Source organism: Stegodyphus dumicola, chromosome X1 (genome assembly GCF_044657685.1).
Source record: "Stegodyphus dumicola isolate Sdum_Otavi_A_Nest chromosome X1, ASM4465768v1".
NCBI classification, from domain to species: domain Eukaryota; kingdom Metazoa; phylum Arthropoda; class Arachnida; order Araneae; family Eresidae; genus Stegodyphus; species Stegodyphus dumicola.
Window position 1 is genome coordinate 174001112 of NC_140780.1, and position 24308 is coordinate 174025419.

A 24308-nucleotide genomic window follows, 5' to 3' on the forward strand; every position below is an offset into this window, starting at 1 on the left:
TACTAGCCAGTTTCCCTTTCGACGTCCTCCACGAAGGTATTCCTACTCTTTTCAGGTAGCCCTTGTGTTCCTAGCTGTAATCAGATAAATCGATCAATCAGAAAGAATATGTGTTTCAATAGAGTGCAGATTGTTGCATTTGTATAGAAACACAGTTTCAGATCTTATTTTGAAAACTCATTATTCCTTTTCATTAAATAAATATCGCTTCTATCATTTTTACAAACAAACTAGGATCTTTTTTTTTATAAATTCGTTGAAAAACATTTTTGTAGCATTTTATTTATTTACTTTTTATGTAGTATTTCGTTTGATTTTCCTTTCTTATCTGAAAATATGTGATTATTTATAAACAATTTATTCTGATAAATGTTTTCATCCAACAAGATTTTCCCATTCATATTATTTTTTTTATAAACTGTAATCTGAGAGTGCAGCATTTCGTCTACCTATAAAAGGATTCTCCTTTCAGGCCAAAAGCCTTACTTGGCTAAGAGCTTATAGTGGGGAGAAAACTTCCAACCAAATCGACTTTAAATATATCTAAAACATTAAATGCTCTTTCTGGCGATACATTGCTAATTTATACTTAAGACTCTTTGTATTCTTGCATCTTATTTTATCAATGCTAATTCATACTAACGTAAAATTGGAAATAAATCTTTATTCATTACTTAGACACAATTATCCCAGCTTTCCGACTTTCGTCAGCAGTTATTAGAATGCAGCTAATTCATACTTAGAATGTATTATTTCCTTCCTATTTGCTGGGTGAATTCAAATTTCAGTTGAAGAAAAATGTAAAGTTAAAAGGAACTGAAAGGGCAATTATCTGAGCTTTTACGACTTCCATCAGCAATTAATAGAAGTATACATTCACAGATTTCCGTTTTATTGCAGCTTAAGCTTGAGAGAATTTCATGCAATGCAGCTGAAATACTTAAATAAAGTAGTAATAAAATTCTTCTTCTGGAAGTTAGAATAAATCCAGCTCTTTATATTAGTTTCTATTTGATTTCATTCTCAAATCAAATATTTCTTCAAATTTCTCTTCTTGCAAACAATTTGATTAGTCGTATAATAGAGCGTAGTATTCTGAAGGCTTTTTTTTCCTCTCACACTGCAATGCTTCATAGTTTTTTGTCCTTAATTCCAAATACTTCGGAAAGTTGCCCGTAACTTGTTGCAGTCGTTTTTACTTCTTTTTCGTATTAAAGAAGGAATGTTATCTGCCATAATTGTATTTTAACGCGATCTTTTCCTTGTTGCAATACGTCAGCAGCATTCCAGAAGTTTCGAAACTTGTTTTATTTTGTTGAGTTTCAATTTGTTCTCCTACGACTAACACGGAAGGAATTATATCCGAAGAAAAACACTTTCTACGCTTTTCGATTCCTTTATTTTTTCAAGTGGCAGTAGTTTAATTGGAATCATTTCTCCAGCTGTTGTTCGGGTGGAAAAAATGCAAGCCTCTCAAAATTGTATGAAGTATTTTTTTTTTACAAATTACACTCCAGTGGCCTTGTAAATATGGAAAGAAAAAAAATTAACTTTAATGAAGAGTCGGCTTCAGCTTCTGGAATAGGGAGCTTAACCCATACTCAAATTTCACGTAATGCAGAGAATTAATTTAGTGGGCGTGCGAATTCTTTGTCGTTTCCGGAGCAACGTTATTTTATCAATCTTTTTTTTTTTTTTTTTTTTTTTTTTTTTTTTATATACTTTCCTTTTTCCTCTCTTTTCTCTGACCTTCACTTTAATCTCTCTTCCTCCTCTACAGAAGAGGAATTGAGTTTTCTGTTTCCCTTTCTAGAGGAAGAAATTTCTCTAAACAATTCGGGGGTAAAGGCGAGAAGTAAATAGCAGGCTCGCTTCAGATGATTTGTAGAAATGAGCCAGTTTAAAGGAGCTCACTTTACGCGCAATGCTTTTCAAGGATAAAGGAGGAGATGCCCGTAAAACGCTTTATGCAGGCATGTTTGGGGATTTTTAGACATTTGCTGTTTGTATATTGTGAACTGTAGAAATAAAAATCCCAAGGAAATTTGAAAAATTTGACAGCGCCTTGAGGCTGAACAAAATAATTGTTTAGTTCAAACTTGTTTTAGTCGGAGAAAATTCTAAACGAAACCTTGCATTATTATACATATACCATATATATCTGTGTGTGTGTACTTACGCATGTATGTATGTATATTTAAGTATGTAAAATACGCAAATCAAAACTGTTAACTTTAATTTGGCAATAAACCCTTTTAATTACTCAATTTAAATTGGCTATCTCTTTAAAGTGTTTATAACAATTTTTCTGGACTATGTCTTTTCGTTCATGCTTCGTTACGTAATTCTTCTGAATTCTGACAGTTGGATCCCGTCGCAGATCTAGAACTTAAATAAAGTTTATAAATACCACTGCTATTGTTTCGCAGCCTCTTTTTTCCCTTATACTCCGCTCGCGGCCGCTCAGTCGTATTGTTTAGCCGCTACTAGCTAGTGTCCATTGTTCTGAAAATGTAAGCTATATGAAATTGTGGGGTGCATAGCGCACCCATACATGACGCTGCGTGAATCTGTTTATGCGTATCAAGGTTTGCTCTATCACGGAAATAAAATTATGTGTCTTGTTATTTACGTCAAAACCGGCATGTTTCTTCTTCTGCTAAGTATTCCATCCGTATGACACCCATATACAGAACCATCTCGGCCATTACTAAAAAGGTGTGAAACCATATCACACACAACTAGCCTCCCTTCCTGAATTATGGACAGCTCTTTATAATGTTTGGTAAATCATTCCGTAGAATGTTTCCGCAAACTTATTGAATCTATTCCGTTAAACATTTTATCAACTTTTTTCATCATTAAATAGATAAGTGAAAGTTCACTTACCTTCTCAATAGGGCTGCTCTGAACTGCCTTCTTTCCACCTTGTCGGTATCCGTCTCTATGATGAAATTCGATTCACTGCGGAACACAGCTATAAACCTTTTTAAGAAATTTTAATTCATATGAAAAATATCTACAAAATATTTACGAGTTATAATGATTACGGGCGTTATGTAAGTGAACTTTCACTTATCTATTTAATGATAAAAAAATTTTAATAGTACAAAGTTGATAAAATTTTTAACATGGCGCCCGAACAGGGACTGCCAGTAGCTTCTGTTTTCCTAGCTATTGAAACTGTCTAAATTGATATCAGTGATGTAGATAATACATAAGCATAAATAATTAGTGAATTGCTGATACTTGTTGAATTATTGAATATTAAATAATGACTGAATTCATCGATACATTGAAAAGGAAACGTGGCCACATAAGAGCTGCCGTTACAAAATTAATTGGCCGAATCGAAACTGAATTACCAAAACAGAAGTGAATGCAGAGGAACTAGAAATTTCCTTAGAACTCTTAAATGAAAAATCGAACGAGTTAAAACAAATAGATGCCGATATAGAAAAATTAATAGACATAAAGGATCTAGACCAGGAATTAAACAGTGTTGACGAATATCGTGAAAGAATAACTACATTTAAATACAAAGCTAACAAAAAATTGAAAGAAATTAATATAGAACAGCGAAAATTGAGTGTGTTAAGAAGCACTGAACAGCTAAGTGAAAGTATTATAGAAAACGTTAAAATCGAAAGTCATAATGTTAAGCTTCCTAAACTTACGATTCCGAAATTTTATGGCGAGAGCTGCGAATGGCTGACATTTTGGAACACTTTTTCATCAGCTATACACCAAAATAAAACGCTTGATGCTATAAGCAAATTTAATTATTTGAAATCTTTTTTTGGGAGGTACTGCTTATAACACCATTGACGGTTTCGATTTAACCGAAGAAAATTACGAAACTTCAGTTAAACTCCTCACAGAAATATTTGGAAATAAAGATGTACTGATAAACGCCCATATAGATAAATTACATAAATAACACCTCTAAAGGATTCTAATGACATTCAAAATTTCCGTAAGTTATTCAATTATATACAGAAACATATTCGATGTCTTGAATCATTAAATATGACCTCAGAAACATATGGAGCTTTATTAACACCTATTTTGCTTAAAACATTGCCTGCATATTTGGTTTTGGAATATAATAAAACAGTTCGAAAATGAAACTACGATTTGAATCACCTAGTGTAATTTCTTTCTTAGTTAGTTGCGCGGGAACGTACATTCCAGACGGTCCAGCCAAAGGCGGCGCCGCAAAAGCATAACAAACTGAGTGAAACCAGACCTATTGCGAAACACACAGCTGCGGAGTTGTCGAACGCAAGTTTGCGGGGGGGGGGACAAACACCATGTGTTTTCTGCGACTCTTCTGATCACGAGTAAACAAGCATCTTTATGGTCTACTGAGAAAAAAAAGGGAGAAATGCAAAACGAAAGGAATCTGTTATCGCTGTTTAAACCCACGGCACATTAGCATTAATTGCACTTCTAGAATAAGATGTGAATTATGTAAACAACGACATGCCACTATAGTGTTTTAAAATCGAAAACGGAGAAATTAAGGAAGAACAAATTGAAAAAACGGCCTTAACGAATAACTCATCCTATGAAAGTGTAATCTTGCAAACTTTAATTGTCAATGTTTACGGAGATGGTGAAAGCAATTTTATACGGATAATTCTGAATATCGGAAGTAGCAGATCATACATCAGCACATTTCTTGCGGAGAAATTAAAACTAAAATCTTTAGGTCAGGAAAGTGTGACTCATGGGCTTTTTGGAGGGATAGAAAAAAAGGAAAATCGCAACAAGTATCTGATTAAGTTAAATAATCCAGATACAGGATTCACATGCGAAATGGAAGTTTTGAGACAAAAAACCATATGCTCACATATTCCAAAATTGGAGGATAGGGACTGCATAAAAAAACTAAGAGGTCACAAAATTTTTCCCAGTGATGTAACTAATGAGAATTCTTGTTTATTTGAAAAACACCCTAATGAAATACACATGCTTGTAGGAGCAGATTATGCCGGAAAACTCTTTACAGGGGAAATAAAACACGTAACGGAGAGTTTAGTAGCGATAAATACACACCTTGGTTGGACAATATTAGGGAGAACGAAGGTAAAGGGAAAGAATTTTAATGAAGTTCTTTTATCACTACACATTAGTGACAGAAAAATTTGTGACTTGTGGTCTCTCGATTTTATCGGAATAACTGAACCTGCACTTTCGCAAACAAAACAAGAACTAGAAAAACACAAAATTATTTTATCCGTACTTTAGAAAGAGACTAAAAGTACACAGTTGAACGGCTGACGCGTCTAACAGATGTTGAAACGATAGACCGTCTCCGTATAAATAATGCTTGTAATCATTATATCTTGTAAATATTTTGTAGATATCTTTCATATGAATTAAAATTTCTTAAAAAAGTTTATAACTGTGTTCCGCAGTGAATCGAATTTCATCATAGAGACGGATACCGACAAGGTGGAAAGAAGGCAGTTCAGAGCAGCCCTATTTAGAAGGTAAGTGAACTTTCACTTATCTATTTAATGATCAAAATTTTTAATAGTACAAAGTTCATAAAATTTTTAACATATTCCTTGTTGTGTGGCAGCCATTATCAAGGCAAAAGGAGGCCCAACTCGTTACTGACTTGTTATCCCTAACACATGGGTTTTCAGTGTACATTCAAATAAGATTCAAAGAAAATAACAAGCGTTCCGAAACAGTAACAGATCTTGCATAAAATCAAGCATTCATTAATGGAAAGTAATGCAAAATGAATGCACAATGATATAAAAAATTAACATTTATCTAAATTTGTTTCACATACTGGATATGATTTCAATTTAAATGTGTGCTAATTACTTCAGAGGAATTTGATTATACTCCTGTTTAATATAATAAAAATACAGATTTGCTTAACATTCATCTTAAATATACTGTACATTCCGTAATCATTACTGTATCTGTTATGTCGTTTATTAACAAAAACAATTTTAAAGACATGCAGAAGGTAATAATGATCTCAGCAGTATGTGGGTCGCATACTGGTATTTTTCTCACCCCAAATTATCCTACTGCTCGCTACATTTTCCATATCATGTCTTTATGCTGAATGGCGCTTTAATTTTAAGATAGGCACGATTGATTGCATTAAGTACGATGATATGAAAGTTTTTACTATTTTCTGATTAATCCAGAAATTAATAAGAATTTAATATTATAAGTAAATTATCCTAAGAAATTATTTTCAACTTGTCCTTATTATTCTTGCTTAATCATCACGAAATAAACAGCACGCCCGTAAAAATACTTATAATAACGCTCCTATAACACTTTAGAGACACCATTATTTCTTCTAAACTATTTAAACTACTTGAGTTAATTATGAAATTATACTTAGTTTTGCTGGATCGGAAGAACAGGGTTATATGTTAGAGCCAAAACGTGAACAATGGAACAAAAAACGCCCAGCAGTATGTATAATTAAACAGATCAAAACAGTTAAATAACAACAGAAATAAGAGTAATAAGGAAAAAATACAGAAATTACAAATTTAAGTTTCATAACTAGTACGTAATTTAACTATGCTGGAGAAGCGATAAAAAATTTACATATGAAAAATAGCCAAATAGATATGTTTGATAATGATGATTTATTTTAGTTATTTTTGATGTAGGAGGGAATTAACTAGCGAACGGGAATGCAAAATAATGTATGCAATTGCAGGCAGTAACATAAAATCATATAAATAAAAACTTTAAAAGTTAAAGTTTATCAAATAAAAAAGGAATAAATATTTTGATTTTTTGCACAGGATTTGCTATCAAGTGATGCACCGTAAGGAGTTATGCTCTTAATTTACGCTTAAATAATGTACATTAATTCTTTCTAATCATTATTCCTATTATACAGTGATAAATGTCTACCGGAAATATAATCTAAACGCAGTAGAAAGATGTTCAACATTCGGAATACCTTAAAGAAATTGTTGAGACAAACTTTAGAACGAAAAGAAGTACATAGTAGGCTACATACATGGTGTATTGGTGTATTGAGAATACTGCAAAGCACACTAGGGCTATCTGCCTAAGGGAAGGGATGCCTTCGTGGAGGACTTTCTAAGGGGAACTGGCTCGTATACACGTTACACATGGGAAAACCACGAAAACGCTCATGCAGCCAGCCCGTTCGCGGGATTCGAACCTCGGACCAAACTACCAGTGTTCCGCGATTTTACCGCTCGGCCGCTGGTGGGCCTAGAAAACATGGAACCACGTTGTTGTTAGCAAAGCAGTAAGGAGGATTGAGTGGTCAATCTGAGAATGTGAAATCCTTGAGCATCATCTGTGAGTGTCATAACTAACTCATAGTTATACTGAAAGTTTATGGCGACGAACATACAGCGACAATGCAGTAACATATCCACATCACATTACATTTTTGAGACTTTAATACCCAGATTCAGATACTGTTTGCTGAAAGAGCAATGTTATGATATAAGTACATTGTAATGCAACTATTGGGAAAGTTAAGTAACCTTTGCAAAGACTGATGTGCACAGTATTTATGTAAAGTTTTCCATATTTCGCGGTGTAAAGTTTTCTAGTTAATTTTCTTTAATTCTCTAATTATCATTCACCTTAATATAATAATAATGTTCTCTTATAATGTAATAAAATACTAGAATTATCATCCCAAAATGATTTTATTTGTCTATAAATATAAGCCTGTTTCAAAGCAAGAAAAGAATAAACTTGTACATTCATTTAACAACAAAGATGTGTCTCAATTTTTATTATAATTTTTTTATTATTTTAATTCTAAACTTAACGAATCGATTACTTATCTCTTTGTTTTAGAATATGACCTTAAACTATAAATCAAAGCAGAATATTCTTGTTGAAAGACATTAGAAATTAAAATTCCTCATTTAAATCATCACAAATTATGGAAATTTATTAAAATTACTATAATCGTGGCTTTTTTTACTTTAAGTAAACTTTGTTGAGCAAGAATTTGCATATCTCATCAATTTTACTGTTTTAATTTTATGGGATATTTTCTCCTGCCAGCATGCCTTCGCGGTGTAACGATAGCACAGATGGCGCGTGTTGGAGAGGTCTAGGTTTGAGTCCTGGCGAAATCATTTCTCACTTTTCAAGTCTCCTGCTTCAAAATTCCTAACGACTCTAACGACTCTTCAAATTTCCTAACGACTCTCGTGTTTGGATATTTTTAAATTCCAAACATAAGGAATCTAGATTACTTATCAAATCATCTTACAGTGTGACTTTAAAATGTAAATTATAAGGAAATATTCTTACTAAGTGATACTTAAAATTAAAATACTTTGTTTAAATCACCACAAGTTATGAAAACTTATTAATATTATTACATTTTGTCACTTTTTCAATTTAAGTAAAATTTATCAAGTGAGAATTTATGATATTTCTTCTCATTTGCTGATACATTTAATTAAACAAAACTGTAAGTATTAAATGTTTTATGTCTAGGTGCTTCGTACAAGAGTAATATTTTACTTTTCTACTGCATACTGTAAGCCAGAAATTCAAACTTTCCTTTAACAACATTATTAATCACTAGCATATCACTCTATGCTGTCATTCGTGTCGGAAGATTAATGCGCCGAGTGCAGTATTTTGATTAAGGGGACTCATTTAATATGCTCGCCAGAAATCGGTCAGTTAATAGTTGAAATGCCGCCATTTAAGCTCTCGCCTGAGAACCAAATATTTATGTTGAAGATTAATATCTTTCGGCAGCGAAATAAAACTTTTGAATTTGGTACCACGTGTGATATTTACAGAACTTAACACGCGATCTGATGCAGCATATTCGTGTATCAAATGAAAGAAATAATATGTTGAAGAAGTAATATTACTACCTAATTTGCAAATTATGGTTTTAAATTAAATTTGTATATTTTGTGATGAGATGTGCTCTTGCATTTTGAAATGATATGCTCAGATGTTTTATTTTATTTTTATTTTTTTTATTTTTTTATTTTTTGCTTTTACTGAAATAAATTTATTATCAAGTCACTGTTTTAGATTAGTTCAAAGTGTTCACGTTCGAAGAAAGCTTAAACAATTAATTTGATAAATTAACAAATGACGTTAATATAGTCTACTATCGTTCCAGATGTTAATTAGAAAAAAATTGAGAAATAAATTAAATCAATCATGAAAATTTCTCACTTTCCAAGGAATTCAATATTCTTTTAAACCTCGGTATTCGACAGCAAATTGTCGGAAAATTGGTGCTAAATATGCGTCAACGAAATTCTGTAGATTCATTGTTTCAAGTTTCTGATCTGGCCCCTTATGAAAGTGTTCGTACCTTTATGAAGGTTGGCCACAGTTCAAAAAGACAGAAATCTTCAGAAATGTGCCTCTCATCCTTACGAAGATCGGTTCCTAACTTGAACAAATGAAAGCTTCATGATTAATTTACTAAGCAAGGGATTATTAAATTTCACGGCAGCTTTATACATGATCAGTTCATTTGCATAACGGTGTGGGTATATTATGAAAATGGTGCATTTGAATGGTGTTGGTACGTCTATGACAAACACTTAAGTGATGTAACAACGTACTCACCAATATGAAAAGCGCAGAAGTGACATAAAGGTGAAATATGAAACCGCCTAAACATTTACATAGGTTCTATAGAACACTTTTACATAACGACCGATTGAAAAACTTGCTTTCTTTAGGTATATTTAGAAACTTTTGTGCTTTTACCATTCCATGTATGCATTCCTCTTTCATGGATAACAAATATTATTAATATTTCACAAGACAGGTGATTAAATTTTTGTTATCAGTTTAGGTATATTAATATATAAGTTTCATTTTAATTAACACTTTATTTCATTTAACACCGTATGTTAAATTATGTTTTCGTTGTTTCGTCTACTACAGCAAAAAAGTGTTAATTAAATGATTTCAACTAACGAGAGCAAATTTATGTTTAGAGAGGGAGATTTCAAAAATTCGAGTCATAGTCTGTAATACTGATCTGCTGGAATGGTTTACTGATTGTTTTTGTATTAAGCTTCATTTGTTCTACTTGAGAAGGCGTGTTAACATAAGAACCAAGTTCTCGGTTTTGATATTTTCTTTCCAATTAATTGAAGTAATATTGTACTTTCAGGTTCCAAATAAAAAAATTTCAGTTTTTATTTCGCTCCTTCGTCTGGACTTCAAGCTGAAAACCAATTAATATTTTAATTGATTAATTATTTTTAATATCCTTTCATGTTTTTTACGTCAGTTTCTAGAGCTCAGTTCTAAATTAAGGTGGGCGAAAATTTCTTTGCCTGTCAAGTAAAGTTACTCAGCGTAAAAATAACAACGTTGATTACAGTAGATTTTATTAGTAAATACAGTAACTAGAGGATTACAGTAGATAGAGGTAACCTCATTTAGTTATTTATCTCATTTTTATAAACATTTTTGGGTTGTATTTTCCACGAAAATTTGTGAGTAAAACTTCATAAAAAATTAATTTGTTAATGATGTAAATTAACTATGTAAATTTAAAATTTTATTGAGTGCTGTAAGTTGTATTAACTTTCTACGCATTTTCGATTTTTAAATACTTAAGTTTCCTTCTTACGTTTTCAGTAAAAATGTATTAGTTCATTTAGAAATATGAGATATAAAAATAAAAGTATCCCTCTTTCCTTCTTGCTCCCAAATCATTATGCGAAAATTCATTTACAGCTTTTAAACCCTGAAAAACGCATGTGTGCGACGTTATCGTCATGCGATGATTTGTAGGTATTCTATACCACGATATTTTCGCTGACGATGTTTTTAAGCTTCGAGGTTTTTGAACCGCTTTATTTTCGATGACGATATTTTGTACCACGATGTTTTAGAACTGCGATGTTTTCTCTTAACTTTCTTTTCTCCCACGATGTTTTGTACCATCACGTTTTCGCGTTGCGTTTGTTTCTCCGCGACGTTTTCGTCCGCGATGTTTTCGGCGGACACCAAATTTTAAACTGCTTTCATAAAATAATACCTAATCAGCCAAAAATATTGTCGAAAGTCTTATCAGTTAAAAGAGTCAAGAAAGTAAACAATTAAATAATGATGAAGTAGAAATATGGACCACATAAAAGAAAATACCCAGTATACTTGTATTATTCGAAAAAATGACATTTAATTTCATTTTACACAGGTGATCAAAATTAAACGAGAACGGCAGAAATAAAACGTAAATGATACTTAATGAAAAATTATTAATTGAAATTTGTACAGAAGCATTAGTTCACATAAATTACAATATTTGGCAGTTGATTATTTGCAAAATATTGAAATCAAAGTAAAATTTATGAAAGTTGGAAAATGATGAAAAAATTGTCACTTCTTGTGGAAAAAATGTTTCTTTAATATGATGTATAGCTACCTCGGATAGATATGCAGACCTCAAGTCTTGATTTCATAGACTTTAACAAAATATTGATTAAGTCTTGTGGAATTGCATGCCACTCTTTTAAAAGTGCAAATTTCAGTTCCTGGAGGGTTTGGGAAGGGAATTGGCTTGCTGAATTTCGGCGGCCTAATGTACAACGCATATGCTCAGTCGGTTTCAAGTCGGTAGAGTAAGGTGATCAGTCGATTCGAATGGTATATTTGCAAGCATTCTGACACCATAAATGCTCGATGAGGCCTAACATTGTCATCCATTAGCAAAACATCTGGACAAACAGCATCCCTAAACAGTTTAACCTGGAGTTCTAATACCTCGTCCACATATCTCGCTTACAGAACATCATCGAATGGAATGCAGCTCGGTGCGTTCAATGTCATTATTCTTTCCCAAACCATTAAACCGCTGTCGTGGAAACGGGATGTATCATAATTGAAGGCAAGTCTCATGTTCCTTCCTCTCTCCAGATACAAAATAGATTAGAATCACTGTTCAGATGATACCTGGAGTCGTCAGTATACTCGGCCCAATCGTCTTGGGTTAATTAAACATGACGACGGCACTAGCGAAGTGAAGGACCTAGAGCGAGTCGGCCACAAACCATTGGCTTTTCTCTCATACAGTCCAACCTCTGTAAGCTTTTATGCAGCAATAAAACAATTAATTTGAATTTCTGTGTCAGCATGAAAGTATAAAACGAAATCTCTTGTAGTCGCTTCATGGTTTCTTTGAGCCGACAACAACAGAAAATTTTCTTCTGATGCAGTTCTGACTCTTGGTCTTCCTTGACCAGGCTATCTATCAACTGATCCGGTGTTTGAAAAGCAGCTCCAAACTTTTAATATCATAGCTTGAGGAATAGTCAAATCTTGTTCGACCCCCATTCGTGTTTGACTTCCTTTGATTCTACCAATTTTTCACCATTTTTAACATTCGCTTAAATGATGCTTTTTAGACATAATTACTGTATATTGATCACTCTCAGAAACCACATTCACTTTAAACACCACTACAGGCTGTAATTCCAATATACGTCTATTGCACACTACACTGTCAGTCACCTCACCGAATTTGCATATTACCAATGCTAACGTATAAACGGAAATGCAATTTTGTGAACATCCAAACTACTTGCGAAGAAATGCTGCCGACTAGGAGCATAAAACGTATTACGTCGCTTAATTGGTTGACGAAGGAGTTACGCACATTGCGACAACGCTGCTCCGCACTTTGCCGGAAATCCTTAGCAGCCCACCAGAGGAAAAAGAAGCAAGACTACTGCAATTCCAACAAGCAAGAGCAATGTACAAGAGACGTATTCAGTCTGCTAAATACAGAAGCTGGCAGTAGTACTGTATAATCAACCCTGAACTCTACGGAACGCTGCACAAGATAGCGACAAGCAAGATCTTCAGCCCTTCTCAAATTTACTTTCAGCTCAGCTGCTCTGCCTCAGAAAGTACCACTTCCTCTACCTTCAGTACTATCATAGATGCTATCTTTCCTACAGATGGAAGCTTCCACGACACAGATTCCCAAACTCGAATTGGATTCGACCCCGCAATTCCAGCAATATTAGACGACGTGGCTTTTACTGTTAAGGAATTAAGGACCACCTTTCACTATCTTCCTAAGAAACCAGCTCCAGGACCGGACGGTCTTGACTACAGTATTATCAAGACAGCATTTCTCTCTCACCCAGCTTTCTTTTATGCATACTTAAACAAACTTCTAGTATTTCATCACTTTACAAAGAATTTGTCTTTTTCGTAAAGAAAAATAAAGAATCAATAGTCCTCACCTCTTTACAGCCCATCTGTTTACTTTCTGCGCTAGGGAAGATTTATGAGAGACAGCTCGTCAATATATTAAAACACCACATAGAAAACACAAATTACTTAAGTCCATCCCAATTTGCATTCAGAGCAGGGAAATCCACTACCCATGCACTAGCAGAACTCCAAGCGGCAATTAAAAACAACAGAGAGCAGAAACAGCACTCAGCTGTCATCTCTCTAGATTTAAAGGGAACCTTCGACTTCCTATGGCGGCTTGCTTTGAAGCAGGCACTAAGGGATCCAAGTGTCCAGCTAATTTATACAAGTCCTTTTGCAATTGTCTTGCAGACGGAGAACTCATCTCTACCAGCAATGGCATCATACGACAACCACAAGTCAGAGGCTACCCTCAAGGTTCCTGTGCAGGCCAATTACTCTGGAACCTCACATTCGACCAAGCGATCAGGCATCCCTGGCTTTCGTATGAAAAACTAGTAGTATATGCAGATGACGTCACCTTTGTCATTAGCGGGAACACTCGAAACGAAATTGAGCAACAGGTTACGGATGTATGCAAGATCTTCACAAATCTGTGCCACACTATTAAATTAACAATCTCCAAGACCAAATTCACAGCGCTGCTCATTTGTAAAAAGGGGAAGAATCAAGTCAGGAAGCCATGTATTCCTATCAATGGGAAAAAATATAATTTCGGAATAAAGTCAAATTCATAGGGTTTGTGTGCGGTAAAGGACTTACCTGGCTACCTCACATAGCATACCTTAAAATAAAAACTCAAGTCATTGCAAACAAAATACGTCAACTGCAGGGCGCAGCTTGGGAAGGAACCCTCACTTCCAAAAACTACTCTATAAAAAAGTAATTGAAAAAATGGTTACATACGCCACTGCCATTTGGGCTTCACCAATGGGAGGACGCAAAGGTCAACTGCTACTCTTCGTACAACGGCCTTTTGCCCTCACCATAACCAGAGCCTTCCGAACAACTTCCACAAATGCGCTCTACGTTTTAGCTGGCCTGCTTCCCGTCCACATTTACGTTGAGCAAGAGGCAGTGCTAGCGAAGTTACTCAATCTGCAATCAGGAAATTACCTATCATGGCTTCACATTCGCTTCGACAAAGTTTGCTCTACGATGTACTGCATTGCACACCCATCCAGCAGACAGAGACATCAAAGTCATACTGTCACAGCACAGTGATTCAGAGCCGACCTCAGTCATCTTCACACTAAAACTTGGATGTGTAGGAAGTGCCCTACTCCATCTGACCAACTCTGTACGGACATATCACTAGAAGGGGCACCTCGCGAAGCATAACAACGTCTTCCAGGCAGAGGCCTTAGCCTTGGAGCAAGCAATCTGCTATGCCATTGCACAAAATCTCTGGAATATACAAATAATCTCAGACAGCCAATTTGCGCTACAAGCGATCTGCAATCCTTCACATTCCTTACAACCAGTAAAGTCCATACAAAAATTACTTCTCAACAACACTCATCTGAACATCACGCTCCATTGGACTAAGACACATGCAGGATATAAGGGAAATACGTTTGCAGATTCTCTATCCAAAGAAGCGGCTTCTAATATGGGAGAAACCCAATACCACCTCCCAGCACCAAGATCCTAACTTAGGGCCGTATTCTGAACATTTCCCAACAAAAATGGCAAACGGAATGGGACAATAGCTACAAAACGTGTCGTACGCACGATTTTCTCCCATAAGTCTGCATAAATAGACTTTACTGTGCTTCACAGCTTACTAGATATGTCAGTGGACATGGACCATTCCCTGAGCCATCACGAACACCGACCTTTACATTTTCATTCCGTAGTGTCTGTACATTCTCTGTTTAATTAATTAATTAGTACATCAAACGAAAATCGGATTTTTCTGTACAGGTGTATCTTACACTTATGAAAGTTGGCTTTTCAAGTTAAAACTCAACTTCATGAGAGTGAGGGGTACTTTTATGCCAAGGCATCCTTAAGAAAGTTTTCGGCTTTTCGAACAGAGGCAGACCTGCAAAATGGGCAGGCATCTTTATAACGAGACACCATTACAAAGGGTTCTCTGTTGAAAGACAACTTTCACGACTTTTTGCTTATAGTGAAGGAGTAATTATTCCATTCTAAGACTGATACATTGATATTTTATGATCGACGGGGCGGTTTACGCTAAATAAGGAAATAACACTCTGAGAGCCCATAACAGTGATGTGTATCCTCTGAGAGCATGTAAACATGATAATTTGAATGCTAACTTTCTTGTTGGAGGGAAAGTAAATCGGAAGATCGTTGTTATGAACAAGGATCAAGACAGCAAGTAGTCCACCAAAGCAAGGAGAGCGTATTACCACGGAAACTGATTCGTTCGAACTTCGCAGCGGATGGAGCATCTTTACGAAACGATATGCTAAGGAGAAAATTTAAGTTTTTGGCTTCGTTTCAATCAATTTTCTCAGCCAAATCATTCGATTTGAGGCCGAGTTTTAAATTATGTATGCGGTTTTAGCTTGTTTCCAGAGTTCTACAAGTTTCATTGCTTTTTAAATAAATTCATAGTTTTGGGTTTCAGAAAGACTTTCAGCAAGTCCAATGGAGATTCTTTGGCAATTTTTGGAACATTTGTCAGCTTATCGTTTCATGTGTGCATGAAAATTTATTTAATTAATTATTAAATTAAATTCCCTTCTTTCTTCCTGCAACACGATTTTAGGATATATTGGATATGATTTTGAGAAGGCTGCGTTTTCTCCAGAACATCTCACACAGATGGGCTTCTCTTACTTATTGAACGTGCAAGTACAAGAAAGACGATCTGTTTGCTCAGCAGAGAGAACAAAGAGATTTAAAGAAATGTAGCTGTCTACTTTAAAAAAGCACGAATCGGAAGCATTGTATAGGGTAATTCCTAGCTTTGAAAGATCTAACTCTAATTCTCAGATGAAATAAATAGTGTAACCTCAATACTGCTTTACCTTCCTCCGTGGGGGTAATTTTCAGAAATTAAGTAGGTAATTGTTCGATTCTCTTATCCCGTTTGCTCGTAAATTGCTTAATTTTACGAATGAGGATTTACAATTTTTTTAATTCAGTAATGATTTCCTTCTCACAATAATCTGCAGATTGTCCACGTAAATTCGCCTTGATAATGGTATCATTTTGAGACCGGAAAGTTATTACATTGGATTTATTCTTTTAGAAGGTAGCCAACAGCTGTGGTTCATGCTTCCGTGGGCCGTAAACTGAAGTTTCGCGGAGTCGGAAAGACTCGAAGCTGTAATTGAACAAATGAGTAATATCGGCTACATACTTTGCTAGAACAGTGTAAAGCACAGCCACACAGGAAAAGATATTTCCTTTAAAAGAGAATAATTTTAGATGGTTTTTCTTCAATCATCTTGTCATTGCAGAAGGGAATTGATTTCACTGAGGTGCTAAGTTAATGGTTCATGGTGACGTTCTTTTACAATTCTGCTATAACAAGAAACAACCTCTTTATGTCCCCGTCTGATTGAAACTATTGTATTTTCTGATTTCTTTTAGGGAAGCAAAGGCTAAAAGAATCACAGAAAGAGAGAGATCTAAAACTGTATGCAAGAGACTTTCTATATAAGCGAGTTCCTTTCTGTTTCGTGACCGTGATAACATGAGAACGCGATTTTGGGCAATAGGATGCCACCTTTACTGAGATTTCCAGCATCATTCATCTTAACTTTACGTTCAAGCTATTCAGTAGTACAATATTGTGGTATATCACATTATGTGTTTATGTAATTTTATAGGCCAAAAAATATTCCCCACTCTGATGCATTCAGTTGCGATGTTACCATTAATATATATGTTTTACAAGTAAGGCAAATAATGCAGAGTGTAAAAATGTAACCTAACATTTGATTAGATTTTTCATGGTATTTATATCATTTCAGCCTAGATAAAGTACACATCATATCGGTGAGAACAACACTGACAGATGGAATGTGTTACTGAACTTCCTCATACGTTCATTACGTCTTTTGTTATGTTTAAATACATATACAGAAATAAACAGTTTTTATATAAATCTAAATTGGATACTAATCTAAAATTAACTGATATCTTGCCTCTCTTGAGGTTTATGCAATATCTTTTATGAATTACTGGTTTTGGTAATCCCATGTTATTGCTCGTTCAAATTATTTTCTTATATTAACCAGTATTATGGTAAAATCAGAGGTGTTACCTTATATTTAGAAGATGTTAACAAATATCATGTTACATGATATTTACGCAGTAATTCGTATTCAAAACAAAACGTAAATTTCATAAGCATGAAGAATGTCACTTTATCTCAAGGGCGCTTGATGACGTCATTTCATAAAAAATCTCAAAATATCGAAATTCAAATATTGCAAAATATTTAACATTAAGTTAATGATAGCATAAAGATAATTATAAATAATTTCTGGAATTTAAATCAGCCTAGTGTTACTCAATATGCATGCTATGCAATGAAAAAATACAGTTTTTTCTCACATGTACTCTTCAAAAAATAAAGATTGTTTTACACGTTTTCGCTCATTATGTTCATTCGCATAGAATGAAAAGAGGTCCTCCTGTAGCCGACTGATAAAATGCAATGGTTTTGTATTACCCTGTTGCCAGCTTATTTCGTATAGACTAAAGATAACGATTTTGGACGAAACGAAAAGAAGATTCTTCAGCAGAATCTTCTGTTTTGTTCATCTCAACTCACTGTTAACACGCGTCTTAAGTAATTAAAGTCCTAATCTTCTTAGTGTGAAAGAGAAAGGCAAAGTCACAAAAACTCATCATCACCATACTAATTCTACACTTTTTAAGGAAGTATGAGACCAGCTGGGATCATTCCTTTGGTATCAATAATGATTTAATAATTCTTTATGAGAATCTTTAATTAAATGAAACATAATATTCCCTCTTAGCTTTTTTTAAGTTCTTGTGTTGGCTAGAATTATATATGCTTATTACTTTAAGTTTACTTTTCAACTTAGGAAGGCTTTATTTATTGAATTATGCACCGTTATGATCTCCCCAATTATTTTCATGGTATTGTGTACTCTTTAGAAAACGGAGATAAGAACAAAGGCTTACTCTCTTTCCGACTTGACACAGTGAGTTGAATAATAGGAAATCTCTATGTTAAATATTCTGAATTCAAAGTATCTCGATACATGAATGTTTTGCATTACTTCATGTGCAATTTAGATTACGCTTTGTACTTTAATGTATAATGAAACCTTTTCTGCAACTACCGAGGATTTATTATCTTACGTAGTTGTTATAAAGGAACCCGAGAGTAATGTTCATGAATATTCAGGATAAATCTAGTAAACCGCAACAAAGACTGAAATTCCTTTCGTCTTTTGCTGAATAGTTTTCATTCCCAAGCGCTTCAGATTCCTGACAGGAGATTCTCATGGTCTTGTATCTCAGAGGAATGAAGGGAATTGATTGAGAATTTAAATTTAAATTTATGAAGGCAGGAATTTAAAAGAGCTTATGCAGTGCACTATGTATCATCATTTGAAACGATAGATAGAATAAGAATTTATACTATTGTTTTGTCTTTCGTTGAATCTACAACAGTTACCATATACGAAAAATTTTCGAATTAAGTTAGTAATCCGTTCCAAATTGTATGCTCTTTTACACATTAGCAATTCCTGCCTGGTTTGAAACACGAGGCGATATCCATAGTAAAATAGTAAACTTATACTTTGCTTCCGTTGTGCATTTAAACATTATTTTATATTATATCGTGACCAAGTATTTGATATCAATCAAGTAACTTACAAACTGCGCATGAATTCAGTCAGATTTCAATGCAGTCTAATTCTGGTACTTCTCAAGTTCTAATCGTGTTACATTGAAGCCAAAAATCGGGTGGGCTCCAGTATTGCTATGTTATGAAACTGAATTTTACTATAGGAAGTATCTTAGTCCTGTAGACTGATACTAGCTAGTTAATGTATGTAGGCTTTACTCTACCAAATAAGGGGCAACAGATATTCAGCAGACGAGGATTGGAAGTAGGGATGTATTTACAATGGCGGACTGCATCCAGTTCTGAATAAATTATTTAATGGGAGTAAATTTTATCACTTATTTAAAACCCTGTAGGGTTTATATTTATTTTAACTAACATTCATTTTAAGTTTAAACTATCTTTCTTGTCAAGCCTTACTTTTCCCTGGAACTGCCAATGCCAGAGTATGTAAATTTTAGTAGAACGCGCAAGGATTCAAATTATCAGCGGAAGTATTCTGAGTTGAATAGAAAGGAAACGAGTTCGAAGGTTTGCTTTTCTTACTTCACGAGCGCGGAGGTAGTTAGTCAGAAATTGAAGAACCACGCGTTTCGGCCTGTGGGCTTGCCTCGGCAAATTGTTAATCTTTCAACGTAATATTCAGAGTTTGCTGAATTATCAGCGGTACTTTAGAACGCGGTGAGGTTAGTTACGTTTAGAGAGCCTCGTAGTTAGTCACTCGTTATTATCTTTTTTAGTTTCTTATTTTTATTTTACCGCCGGGTCGGCGTAGTTTGTGAGCGTCAAGAGCACGCATTTGTAACTTCTAAAGTTGAATAAAAAGGGACTTAAACCCCTCACAAGTCTCTGTCTAATTTCCAGTTTTAGCAGTCACCACTTTGTTGCGTGCAGGTTGGAGACGCGCAACTCAACATTGGCGCCCGAACACTTGTCGAACTGAAATGACCGAAAATCGGATGGACGCCGCGGGACAACAACAAGAAATGGCAAGCCTATTGGAAGGATTTGGATACCTGGTCCAGACGTTGAGAGCGTCAATCAAGCCAAACGTCAATTTCGACGGAAAAAATTCGGTGGCGATATTTCTAGAAAACCTCGACAACCACTTTCAGCTCTACACTGTGCCTGAAAGACAAAAAGTTGCCATCGCCACATCTGCACTAAGAGGACAGGCCGCACTATGGTGGAAGAATATAGGCAAATTTTTATTAGGGGAGCTTGGAGGCCAGACATATACATTTGAAAATTTCAAAAAAACCTTATTAAAGGTCTTCCCCATAGTGAAAGATCGAGCAAGGCTAGAAGCAGAACTATATAGTTTCTATCAACGGGATATAGAAGAATTAACGGACTTTATTCTACGAAAAATTAAGCTGACGGATATGCTGTATGGGAAGAAACCCGATGCGGAAATTATTGAAATAATCTTACCAAGATTGTTACCCGCTGTTCAAGACTACTTCGAAATTAGAAACCCAAGCACATTGCAAGGAGCTCTTCGAATTGGCGGTCAAGTTTCAAAATCGCAGAATAGCGGAAAAAGCTAGAGGGGCATCGTATTCTCAAGGGATCCGAAGGCAATCTTCAAACGAGCAGACCAGAAACGCAAACCGCTCTTATGGGGGAAAGAGCTATCAAGCTAACTCATCGAACCTCGAAGGTCAAGGCCCAAAAAGGAAATTCGAAAACAAACGTCCGCGTACCCAGAAGGCAGAAGTTGAAAGGAAAGCTTTAAACGAGTAGAGGGGCCTGTGAAAGCGAGGGTCCAGACCCCGGAAGTTTAAAAAAAAACCCTCAAAAAGACATTTAAATACGGTCATCGTAAAGAACTCACATCTACCAATTATACAAGTCTTGGTTGGCGATGTACGAGTAGAAGCCCTCATCGATACAGGAGCAGAAGGTAATTTTATGAGTGAGGCATTTTTCAAAAAGAATTTTTATAGGTTACGATTATTTAAAAACAAAAACACAGAAATTATAGCGGCGCAAGGAAAAACCTGTCACTGCATAGTGAAATTATCATTAAACATACAGGTAAAAGAGGACAGCCTCAAAGTATTAATTTTTGTAGTAAAACATTTGCAATATCCTCTTATTTTAGGTATGGAGTTTTTAAGGGCCGCGAGGGCCAAATTGAATTTTCAGGACAGTTCTATCGTGCTGGAGATGGACCAGAGAGTGGTGGAACCTGTGGAACAACCGCAAGTTGACCTTAGCCATTTGAATGACCATGAAAGTCAAGCCATCCAGCAAGTGGTGAGTAATTTTTCAAACTTGTTTTCAGAAAGGCCTGGTAGCTGTCAAATAGTTACGCATCAGATACAGTTAACTGCCGAAAAACCTTCTAGGACTAAATCATATCGTTATGATAAACAAAAAGACCTAATCATCGAAGAACATATTCAGGAAATGTTAAAGAACAAAATAATAACGCCCATAAATAGTGAGTACGCGAGTCCAGTCGTACTATGTAGGAAAAAGAACGAGTTTCCTCCTTCGGACAAAAGGGCTTGGAGGTTTGCTATCGATTACAGAAAACTGAATAGTATTACTAAATTCCCAGTTTACCCTTTGCCGATTATAGAGGAAATTATTAGAAACATTAAATCTACTAGATACATGACTACTTTGGACTTAACGTCTGGCTACTATCAAATAGCTATGAGACCCGAAGACATACATAAAACCGCATTTATAACAAAATCGGGCACTTATGCATTTTTACGCATGCCCTTTGGGTTGTGTGGGGCTCCATCAACATTCCAGAGAGCTATGGACATTGTTCTAAAGCCTGTTCTAGGAAAATCAAATTTAATCTATCTAGATGATATAATTATAACGAGTAGTACGTTGCAACAACATATTAAAGAACTAGAAGAAGTGTTTAAATTATTAAAAGAGGTCGGTTTTACAATTAACGCCTCAAAATGCAAGTTCGCAACTAAAGAACTTAAATATCTGGGTTATAAAATTTCGCAAAAGGGTATAGAAACTCAAGATTCAAAAATAAAAGCAATCAAGAATTTCCCACATCCCAACACCGCCAAGAAACTTTCTTCTTTCCTTGGGTTATGTTCTTACTATCGGTCATTCATAAAAGATTTCGCCAATATTGTTGAACCCATGTTAGTAATTAAAAGAAAGAAAAGTTAATTCACGTGGACAGCGGAAGCAAATACCGCATTTGAAAGATTAAAAGAAGAGCTCATCAATGCCCCTGTTTTGAAATTCCCGGAGGGGGACGAAAACCTGAAAATTGCAGCAAATGCGTCGGACTATGCTGTGGGTGCGGTTCTTATGCAAAATAGCCATCCTCTGGCATTTTTTAGTAAAACGTTGAATAACACACAAAGGAATTATACAGCTACAGAGAGAGAAACATTAGCCGTATTAATGGCTGTACACAAATTTCGAGTTTATTTCGGCAAAGCGCCAGTAACAGTCTTTTCGGATCATGCGGCTGTTGGTAGACTTTACTCGGGGAAAAAACCTAACGCCCAGGTTAATAAGATGGGCTTTAAAACTCCAAGAATATAATCTAATAATAAAATATAAACCGGGTGAGGAAAACAATGTAGCTGACGCACTTTCTCGTATAAAACTGGACGATGAAGGTAATGAACTTAAATGTGCTGTGTTGACTTCAAAAATTTTAGATTCTAGAGATACAATTATCGCTGAACTGAAAACTGATCCTGAATTTGGAAGTATCTATGCATATTTGAAAGACCCCAAAAGCTTTGAACATACAGATATCGATGCGATAAGAAATAGAGCAGAAAACTATGAAATAATAGATAATTTATTATTTTATACGAAAACAACAAACGAAAATCTCGAGTACAAACCAGTCATCCCAGCCTCGCTTCGATTAAACATTTTGAAGGAATTACACGCCGCGAAAACAGCGGGTCATTTAGGGGTCAGAAAGACTTTAAAAAGGGTACGCGAGGCGGTATATTTCCCGCAGTTATACAAAATAGTAACTGCGTATGTCAGGTCCTGCAATCAATGTCAGTTAATAAATGATATTAATTACAGCCCGGCCGGGTACTTAAATAGCATTCGCGCTACATTTCCGAATGAAATTTTAGGCATAGATCTTCTTGGTCCTTTCCCCCAGAGTAAGTTAAATAAAAATCGTTTTCTTTTAATAATTGTAGATCATTTTTCAAAATGGACAGAAATTGTTCCACTTAAACGCGCGTCAGCCAAACCAGTCGGAGATGCATTCTTACACAGATACATTTTAAAATACGGTGCACCGATAAAAGTCATTAGCGATAACGGTAAACAATTCAATAGTCAAATATTTGAAAACATATGCACTGGACTTGGCATACGCCATATCAAAATGTTTCCGTATAGACCACAGGCAAACATAGCAGTAAGAGTTAAGAAAAACATTGTAAAAATAATTCGCAGTTACGTTAGCACACATCACAAGCGCTGGGATGGCTACATAAATGAGTTAGCTTATGCTTTAAGAACGGCAAATCACGATACTACGGGAAAAACCCCAGCAGAATTATTTTTAGGCCGAAAGTTAATTACGCCTTTAGATAAATTATTCTTTTTGCAACAAAGAGAGCAAGAATTTAAACAGAAAGATGTGCAAAATTTTACTGACCAGGCGCTTAAAAGCTCGGATACGGCAAGAAATAGGCAAAAAATATATTACGATAGAAACCGCCGTGAAGCAGATTATAAAGTTGGGGATAAAGTATTGAAGCGGAAACTTTCTTTATCAAGTACCCCAGACAATTTTACGGCAAAGTTAGCTCCAAAATTTGAAGGCCCCTATGTAATTCAGGAAATCAAAGGAGTTGTATTGTACCTTAAGAACGAGAGAGGGGAAATCTGTAAAGCAAGTCCAGAGCAGGTGAAAAAATACTATAATCAAAATGATTTTGAAATCCTTAAAAGTTTCTTGCAGGACTCAAGCCTGAAAGAAGTAGAAGGTCCAGAAATAACGTCACCCGTTCCACCACCCAAGAAGCAGAGAACTGAAGAGAAACCTAGCCCTTCTACAACCCAGGCGACGGTACCGAAAAGAAAAAAGGAAAACTTTCAGACTCCAGCATTTAAGAAAAACAAGAATGCAAAGCCGCCGCGTAAAGAAACCTTGGTAAAGAGGAAAACACCACCTACAACGTATCGCAGTAGAAATTATACATCAAGGAGAACGCTCCCAGGGCCAGAGAGTCAGGTGCAAACAAGGCCGCCGTTCCGGAAAATAAAAAGACAGCAGGAGGAACGAAGAGACCAG

The 24308-nt window shown here is 35.3% G+C and overlaps 1 protein-coding gene across 3 annotated transcripts in view; it reads left to right on the top strand.

The window, feature by feature from the left end:
• LOC146993359 (CUGBP Elav-like family member 2) overlaps nucleotides 1-24308 on the top strand; it is a 1246960-nt gene that overhangs the window by 35095 nt on the left and 1187557 nt on the right. For 2 of the 3 annotated variants that reach the window (XM_085807867.1, XM_085807865.1), the window contains exon 2: nucleotides 5424-5498. The exons of the other annotated variant lie outside the window; for it this stretch is intronic. The gene's annotated coding sequence lies outside the window, so the exon portion shown is untranslated. The remainder of the gene's footprint in view (nucleotides 1-5423; nucleotides 5499-24308) is intronic. 3 annotated transcript variants of the gene reach the window in all.